Source organism: Leucoraja erinacea, chromosome 23 (genome assembly GCF_028641065.1).
Source record: "Leucoraja erinacea ecotype New England chromosome 23, Leri_hhj_1, whole genome shotgun sequence".
Taxonomy (NCBI): domain Eukaryota; kingdom Metazoa; phylum Chordata; class Chondrichthyes; order Rajiformes; family Rajidae; genus Leucoraja; species Leucoraja erinaceus.
The window spans coordinates 35,126,317-35,136,285 of record NC_073399.1 but is presented as its reverse complement, the minus strand read 5'-3'; positions in this window follow the sequence as shown (position 1 = coordinate 35,136,285).

Genomic DNA, 9,969 nt, shown 5'->3' with positions numbered 1-9,969 from the left:
GAAGGAGGGCCTTAGTTCTACACCAATATCCCATGGACATCCCAGGTCACTTCACAGCCGATAATGCTGTTGTGACATGTACTGGTGTGATGGGCGAAACTTGGCAGCAACTTACACACAGCAAGCGCTTACAAGACATCACACCAGCTTATTGTCGAATACACCAGGCTGCAATGAAATCCTCGTTTCCATGAAGCTCACAGATTAGAGTGAGAAACATATCAATTAATACAACAGATGTAACACAGCAGGGCGGTGCAATAACCAGGTCGCGGTGGCAGGCAATGATGGGATAACGGAATGAGATAGAGATGAACATAGTTTAGTGTCCACCGAGTCGGCAGCGACCAGCGGCCCCTGCACATTAACGCCATCTACACAATGTATCATTTTACCTAAGGCCAATTAACCTACAAACTCCGATGCTGTATGTAGTTTTGTAAATAGTTTAATAACATTAATTTTCGTTGAAAACAAAGGGGAGCCTATGATGGGCCTGTGGGTCCCCATTGTCGGCAGGTTCAGGTGGCCCAAGATCAGAGCAGATGCCGTCCCAGGCTGAGATTCATCCCCCAATGTAGTCGTTCCAGGAGTCAAAGCCAGCAAAGATCAGCCGGACAGTGGTGGGCAGTGGTGTTCCCCGACACCCCGGGTTTGGGAGGTGCTGTGTGACTGGGGTCCCAGCACTGACCCCTGCTGCCATGTGCTTGCTATTCTCCACTCTGCAATTAATATGTAATGCAACTCCCGTTTGCCGGTCATCAGCTGTGAGTAATCTGCTCAGACACAGGGCACAAAGCGGCAACTTGACACATTCCTCATCAAACATTTATCCCTTTACAATGGGAGTTTGCCAGACAACTGGCTGCGAGTCCAGAGTACATTTCCCGGACCTGAAACCGTGTAATATATCCCCCCCCCCCCCCCCCACCCCCCCTCTGGCCCCCGATCATCACACAGACCCTAACCCCACGCTGTCCCTCGCACGGTGTCGGGGGGGGGGGGGGGGGGGGGGGGGGGGGGGGGGGGGGTAGCGCAGGGAGAATAATTTGAAAAGAAACATGCTTAAACATTCCGTTCAACGGGAGAGTCCAGTTCCAGAGGGCACGGCCTCAGAATTGTGGAGGCCAAGTCAGTGGACATTGTTATATAGATTCCTGATTAGTGCGGGTGTCAGAGGTTATGGGGAGAAGGCAGGAGAATGGGGTTAGGAGGGAGAGATAGATCAGCCATGATTGAATGGCGGAGTAGACTTGATGGGCCGAATGGCCTCATTCTTCTCATATCACCTACGCATTTATTAGATACAGAAATGTGGCGAGGTTTAAGAAAGATGAAGAGACGCATGGGGGAATGGGAGTGAGGGAATTTAATGTACAATTGTTTTCTCCGCGATGGTATTTGGGGATTGGTGACTGACTGCGCCAGGATACAGTGTGTATCTGTTTCTCTGTGTATGTGCTCAGGAGCCCAGCATCACTCAGTAATTGCCTCCGAGCTCAGAGTGTACAAATATATTGGTTGTTATAGTAACCATTCCCCTCGTTATTTTGTGCGCTGTTTTAATTGCCTGCATGATGTTGTTTGGGCCGTTAAGAAAGGCACAAACGTTCCCGGAGCTTCAGGCCTTAGTCCCAGTCCCAGTAAACGTCGTGCCTTCTCCTGCAGCTACTGAGGCGTCGCGAACTGTCACCTGTACCGTGTGTCTGCCCCATAAACCGTGTGTGTGTCAGGAACTAGACTGGACGGCAAACCCGCCCAGCTCAGTCTAGACTGGTCTAGTCCAGTGTAGTTTAGTTTAGTTTAGAGATACTGTGCGGAAACAGGCCATTCGGCCCACTTCTACTCACTCCACCAACATCCAGCCACAATGACTCTGTTCTACAGCAAGATGGGGCTCGTTCTGGGGAGTAACAGTGATGGTGACACAGACAGTGAGCGAGACTCCAGGATGGTGTGGTCTCTCCCTGGTGCCTGGGTCCGGTTGTCTTTCACTGACCCAGGCACCGTGAAAGAGGAGGGTTAGTAACCGGTGGCCGTGGTCTACAACAATCTGTACAAGGGGGGGGGGGGGGGGGGGGGGGGGGGGGGGGGTGAGGTCTGGGTCTTGTTTCTTGACCCTTGGGGCTTGGTCCTCCAAAATATTCCAAATGGGATTTAAACTGGAGGTGGCGCAGAGTGGACTTCAGCAGGAAATGATCATTGGAGGAGAATCGCTACCTTATGTAGTTGGGTCTGGTTGGGTAACTATGGTGGGGTGAAGCCTGCTCCATGCTTTCATTATGCGTTGCTGTACACATCTGTCTTGGCAGCTTGTACCTCAAATTGGATCGAATGCCCTCGTCGGCTCCTCATAGGTTTGGTGTAGGTTTGGCCATCTATGTCGAGCTGGCCATTTAACATTTTGTAAAGCGAATGTTGGGAGTTAGGAGGAAAGTTACAAAACTGGGCCTGGGGGTGAGAATAATCCTATTCTCAGGATTATTCCACATGGGGGCGAGGCAGGAAATTGGAAAATAAAACAATTAAATATGTTGCTGAGGAGCTGGTGCAGGGGGTGGTGTCCGGCAATGCGCGCTGTCCCTGGGTCGCGGGCGAGGCACTGACGGGGAGGGTTAAACAAACCATTAATCCGGACTGTGTAGGGGAGGGGAGGGGGAGGGGAGGGGGGGGGAGAGGGTGGAGAGGGAGGGGAGGGGAGGGGAGGGGAGGGGGGAGGGGAGGGGGATGGGGAGGGGGAGGGGAGAGGGGAGGGGGGGGATGGGGAGGGGAGGGGGAGGGGGAGGGGAGGGGGAGGGGGAGGGGAGGGGGAGGGGAGGGGGAGGGTGGGAGGGGAGGGGGAGGGGAGGGGAGGGGAGGGGAGGGGGAGGGGAGGGAGAGGGGGAGGGGGAGGGGAGGGGGAGGGGAGGGGAGGGGGGGGGGAAGGGGAGGGGGGGGGGGAGGGGAGGGGGAGGGGGGGGGGGGGGGGGGGGGGGGGGGGAGGGGAGGGGGGGGAGAGGGGAGGGGGGGGGGGGGGGGGGGGGGTGAGACGGGGCCGCTCCTCTGTCTCCAGAGAGAGTCAACGATACGATGGCACTTTATTTACCCCAGGGGGGAAATTAATTTGCCAACATGCACACTAAACACAACACACATGAAACATGAAATTAAAGTGACCCGGTGGAGTGCAGTGTCCATCCCTCCAAGACCAACGTCCCGTGAATCCAACTCTGACGAGCTTGGTCAAGAGTGTTTTATTGCCATATGTCCCAGACAGACCAATGACATTATTATGAGCCTGTCCCACCTTGGCCGTCAGTTGCGCGACAGTCCTCCACACCACTACATGCGCCCGCCCCGCGCTACCCACGCGCTACCCACACGCTAGCAGGTCGCGTAAATGGCGGGCGAATGACGGCCAAGTGGGACAGGCCCTTGACTTGCGGCAGCACAACAGAATATGTAAACATAGTACTCTGTAAACAATAGAATAAACGAGAAAAAAAAGTACAGCCAAAAAACGGTGGATGTGGTGGGTGTGGATATTTGGAAGGTTTTAAATAAGAAGATTGGTTCACAAGATCGACAATTCCCCGGCCTGGGTGGACAATCCTCATTGGACACAAACCCACCAGCGGCAAGTTGGGCGGATGTGACTGATGTCCCTCAGGGGTCAGTGCTGGGGCCACGCTGGGGTCACGGGGAGACCACAGGGGTCAGTGCTGGGACCACGGGGTCACAGGGAGACCACAGGGGTCAGTGCTGGAGGATTGTAGGGTCAATGCTGGGGTCCCAGACAGTCACATTCTGTACCAATGATTTAGCCGGGGACATCTGCCATGAGCCCAGGTGTGTGAAGAAAGCGAATGGTATGTTAGCAATCATAGCAAAAGGATTTGAGTATAGGAGCAGGGAGGTTCTACTGCAGTTGTACAGGGTCTTGGTGAGACCACACCCTGGAGTATTGCGTATAGTTTTGGTCTCCTAATCTGAGGAAATACATGCTTGCCATAGAGAAGGTTCACCAGACTGATTCCTGAGATGTCAGGACTTTCATATGACATATTTTTAGAAGATTGAGGGGGGATCTTATAGAAACTTACAAAATTCTTAAGGGGTTGGACAGGCTAGATGCAGGAAGATTGTTCCCGATGTTGGGGAAGTCCAGAACAAGGGGTCACAGTTTACTGATAAAGGGGAAATCCTTTAGGACTGAGATGAGAAAAACATTTTTCACACAGAGTGGAGAACCTGTGGAATTCTCTGCCACAGAGGGTAGTTGAGGCCAGTTAATTGGCTATATTTAAGAGGGAGTTAGATGTGGCCCTTGTGGCTAAAGGGATCAGGGGGTATGGAAAGAAGGCAGGTACAGGATACCGAGTTGGATGATCAGCCATGATCATAGTGAATGGTGATGCAGGCTTGAAGGGCCGAATGGCCTACTCCTGCACCTATTTTCTATGTTTCTATGTGACGACACGAGTCCTGTGGAATGTCAGTGTGTGAGTGTGTGTGTGTGTGACGTGAGTGTGTGTGTGTGTGTGTGTGTGTGAGAGAGTGTGTGTGAGGGTGTGTGTGTCAGTGTGTATGAGTGTGTGTGTGTGTGTGTGTGTGAGAGTGTGTGTGTGTGTGTGAGTGTGTGTGTGTGTGTGTGTGTGTGTGTGTGTGTGTGTGAGTGTGTGTGTGTGTGTGTGTGTGTGTGTGTGGAGTGTGTGTGTGGTGTGTGTGAGTGTGGTGTGTGTGTGAGTGTGTGTGTGGTGTGTGGTGTGTGTGTGTGTGTGCGTGTGAGTGTGTGTGTGTGTGAGTGTGTGTGTGTGTGTGTGTGTGTGTGTGTGTGTGTGTGTGTGTGTGTGTGTGTGTGTGTGTGTGAGTGTGTGTGTGTGTGTGAGTGTGTGTGTGTGGTGTGTGGTGTGTGTGTGCGTGTGTGTGGGGGGAGCAAAAGGCGGAAGGAACAATATGTGAGGTGATGAAGGGAAGTGGTCTATGAGAGAGGTTGGTGGTGGTTGGAGGTGACGCAGGTGTATCCAGGACTCCGACACGCAGACACATCAGGCAAATCCAAGGCAGAGGATGAGAGTCTCCAAGTTACAGGGCTCAGATTCAACATCTCAGCGCCAACGCCATACACGCATCCAACACTGCTCTGAATATTATTCCCCCTGTGGTCTCTTGGCCTTTGTCATTAACGGGTTGTTACACAGGAGAGGGATGTGGTGCTTGGTGAACCCACGGCTGGGGTTCGGACCTGAGGAACGGTGAACTGACCCGAGCGGGGGTGATGCCAAGGGTCTGGCACGGGCGGTTCTTGCAGGAGATACCGTGTTGGCCGGGACTGTCCACCTCCCCGCGGCTGGCCGCAGACTCACACAGGGTGGGGTTGAGAATGATTACTGTCACGTCTACTGAGGTACGGTGATATGCTTGGTCGTTACGCGATCCAAACAGTTCAGATATTATCACAGAGAGAGAATGTTTTCACTCAGAAGGTGGTGAATTTTCGGCCCATCGAGTCTACTCTGTCATTCAATCATGGCTGATCTATCTCAGCCACCGAACCCCATTCTCCTGCCTTCTCCCCATAACCTCTGACACCCGCACTAATCAAGAATCTATCTATCCACTGACGAGGCCTCCACAGCCGTCTGTGGCAAAGAATGTTTTGAATTCTCTCCCCTCGAGACTCATTGATTCAAAACTGAGTTTGAGGGAGTTTTGGAATCAGGGACCTAGTGGGACATTGCAGACAGAGGAGGATGAGTGGGTGGATGGTGGAAGCTGTCAATGACCCTGGAGCCCCACCTGACCCGGTTCCTGCTTCTGCTGGAGCTATGACGCCATCATGTTTTGTCCACAGACTCTTTCTGTGGTTTACATTTTCCACAGGTTCACCAGTCAATGGCAGAAGGCGAGTCTCCCCAGCTCTGTCTCCCCAGCTCTGTCTCCCCCTGTACCCCGAATCTGCCCCTGTACCCGAGTCCCCCTGTACCCCTGTGACTATAACCAGGGCTGCCAACATTGGGTGAGAGTAGAGAGTGAGGAATTGCGAGGGAGTGTAGCGGCCGAGGGGGGGGGGGGGGGGGGGGGGGGGGGGGGGGGGCGTCCCCACTCCCATAGTAGGCTCCGGAGGCGGCACCCACTTACCTGGTCCGCTCCTGGCTCCGGGCTGGGGTTAAAAATCCATGGGGTGTGGACAGAGCGGCCGACGGACAGTGCCTCAGGGAGGAAGGGAAAGGGGGGTTGGTGCTGGGACCACCGCCGCCGTGTCTCACCTATCACACCATCTGCATGGAGGAAACTGAACTACTTTCCCCCCCAAAATCATCCCGCAGGCCGGTAGTTTGACAGCCCCGCTTTAAACCAATTCCCTCTAGTACTTGAATCACATATCCTGGGGAAAAGACGATGCATTCACCTGATATCCCCCTCGTGGGTTTTACTCGCCTCTAAAACAATTTTTGCTTTATTTTTGAACTTTCAGCACCCGCAGATATTTGAGCGTGAGAAATTTTGTGATCAGCGTGCGAGCATGAGAATTTTGTGAAATGCGCGAGTCCAGCTAATAATGCAAACATTTTATGCAAGTTCCAATTGTTTGGACAACAATCACTTATTGCTGCTTTATAACAGTTAAGTTACTTTAAGACCATTCCAGAAATGATGGCCCTCAACAAACAATCAACTAACAAATGAAAGCAAAGCAAAAATAAATAACATGTTCCCTTTCCTGACTCGACCTCATAAGTACTTTAACGCTGTTAACAGAGCAAAGGGATATTAATCTCAAGACTCAAAATGGGGAAAGTGGGGGCAACTTTGCTTAAATGGTCATTCTAAACCCATTCAGATCTTCACAGAGTCAGAGTTATACAACATGTACGTGGCTGGCCCAATGTGTCCATAATGATCAAGTTGGCATTCTGCATGCCCAGGGACTGGCTGCCGTTCCCAGATCAGCTCGTGTCCCAGGGACTGGCTGCCGTTCTCAGGTCAGCTCGCCTGCCCCGACCCTGCGAAAACTAATTGAAAACAAACTTGGTTTTTGGGTTACGGGCGGATTCAGCCCGTGTGCCGTAGGTTGCCGAACCCCGTCCTAGATGTTTGGCCTCATTGTGGTCCTCCCCATGTTTTACACCTGGTTAGTTTTATCTCCGGCTGCTTCATGTTGTCGGCGGCTGCACATCCAGCCAAGAAACGAGAAGAGAAGAGAAGAGAAGAGACGTCACTCACAGCCGCCAACTGACGCGTTTCCCCAGACCGCACAGATCGTTGTGATGTGGTGCAAACTTGAGACAAACTGTGCAGCAAAGATCCTATAGATCCGCTACAGCTCCGCTATAGGACCCTTGCTGTGCAGGGACTGAAGGCAGCGTGAGAATTCTGTCTTCAGCGTGAGGGCGTGAGAATTGGCTGAAATACGTGAGTGTCGCGCTCAAAGCGTGAGATTTGGCAGCCCTGCTATAACTCTCTCTTCACACCCAGTCCTGCCATCCCAGAGATACAGGCGCCAGCAGGCCTTAGTACGGAAAAGCTCCGGTGCCACAGGAAGGGGTCGGGAGCTGAATTGATAGGTAGACCAGGATGGAAGGGCCGAGTGGCCTCCTCCTCTTCCCCCTACTCTCTCTGTGCCGAATGTTTACGTCCTGTTACTGTGGGCCGGTGGGCGGGCCGGTGGTGCAGCGGTAGAGTTGCTGCCTCACAGCACCAGAGACCCGGGTTCGACCCTGACTACGGGTGCTGTCTGTACAGAGTTTGCACGTTCTCCCCGTGACTGCGTGGGTTTTTCCGGATGCTCCGGTTTCCTCCCACACTCCAAAGACGTGCAGGTTTGTAGGTTAATTGGCTTTGTGTAAATGTGAATTGTCCCGATTGTGTGTAGGATAGTGTTAGTGTGGGGGTCGCTGGTCGGCGCGGACTCGGTGCCTGTCTCCATGCTGAATTTCTAAACTCGAAGGGCTGAGTGGCCTCCTCCTACCCTCTCTGTCTCCCCTCCCTCTCCCCCCTCCCTCTATCCCCCTCTACTCCCTCCCTCTCCCCTCCCTCTCCCTCCCTCTCCCTCCCCCTCCCTCTCCCCCTCCTTTCCACACCCCCCCCACCCCTCCCCCCACCCCCCACCCGCTCCAACCCCACTCTACCACTCCTCCCCCCCTCACACAGTCCCACACAGAGGGGAGGGGAGATAAAACATACCCGCACACACCCATCACCCCTCCGCCTCACACACACAGAGAGTCTCCCCTCCATATCCCCTCCTCTCCTCCTCCCTCTCCCTCTCTCTCTCCCCTCCCCCTCCCCCTCTCCCCCCCTTCTCCTCCCTCTCCCTCCCCCTCCCTCCTCCATCCCTCTCTCCCCTCCCCCCTCCCCTCCTCCCTCTCTCCCCTCCCCCCCTCTTTCCCCCTCTCTCTCCCTCTCTCCCTCTCCCCTCCCTCCGTCCACTCTCTCCCCCTCCCCCTCTACCCCCCTCCCTCTCCCCTCTCTCCCCCTCTCCCCCTCTCCCCTCTCCCTCCTCCCTATCTCTACCTCCCCCTCTCCCCTCTTTCTCTCCTCCCCCTTCCCCTCCTCTCTCCCTTTCCTCCCTCTCCCCTCCCTCTCCCCTCCCCTATCTCCTCCCCCTCTCCCACTCTTCTCCCTCTCCCCCTCCCTCTCTTCTCTCCTATCTCCTCCCCCTCTCCTCCTTCTCCCTCTCCCCTCCCTCCCCTCCCTTCGCCTCCCTATCTCCTCCCTCTCCCATCCCTCTCCCCTCTCCCCTCTCTCTCCCCTCCCTCTCTCCTCCCACTCTCCTCCCTCTCCTCCTCTCTCTCTCCTCCCTCTCCCTTTCCCTCTCTCATTCTCTACAGTTTGAACCATTATCAACTCCTGTGCAGTGGGATTGCAGGCAGTCGGTGACCACCCTTCACAATTCCCAGAGCCTACAGTGATGTTCCAGGAGCAGGCATGTCCAATGGGACTGTTCCCGATGTGATCCTGGTCTGCTCCCATTGTCCCGGCACGTTCCCATTGACCATCGGAGAAGCAACAGTTCCCATTGACCTCATCTTTCCTTCATGTAGAGACACACAGACTCACACAGTGACTCATGCACAGCTGACAATGTGGCTTCCTCTACACTGGAGAAACTAAACGTACAGTGGGTGACCAATCTGAGGAGTTCACACCACAAGGGTGACCTTGACTATCCAGTTCCCGTTCCCCAGCCCAGCCCAACTCTTCCTGTCTGACTGTGATCTCCTCCACAGTCCCCAACATGCCCGTCACAAAGATGATGAACAGCGCCTGCTTCCCACTGGAAACAACAGGTTTGCCTCAACCCTGAATCAACATCTTTGGGTAAACGCATTTACATCAGAATGAGAATAGACAGAGTGCTGGAGTAACTCAGCGGGTCAGGCAGCATCTGTGGAGCGAAGTAATGTGACGTTTTGGGTTGAGACCCTTCTGTTCTTTGACTCACTGCATCAGAAGGAGCCTGTTCACTTTGCTCCATGTACCTGCCTGCTCTCTCTCCACCACTCACTTCGGTCCAAGTAAACTTGGTCCACGCTTTGCTGCTGGGACTTTGGACTTTGGACATTCATTATCAGCTACGTTTAACTCTGCTGGCCTGTTAAATTATTTCTTACATCTCCTCCCGACTGGACTACTGCAACTCACTTCTCCTTGGCATCAGCTCCACCTACATCAACCGACTCCAACTGGTCCAGAACGCTGCCGCCCGACTCATCGCCCACACCAAATCTTGGCATCACATCACTCCAGTCCTCAAACAACTTCACTGGCTTCCCATCTCCCACCGGATTACCTACAAAATCCTGATCCTCACCTACAAAGCCCTCCACCATCTGGCCCCCCCCATATCTCACTGACCTCCTCTCTCCCTACCAACCCTCACGGTCCCTCAGATCCACATCAGCCGGTCTCCTCTCCATCCACAAATCCAACCTCTGCAGTTTTGGGGACAGAGCCTTCTCCAGGGCAGCTCCCAGGCTCTGGAAC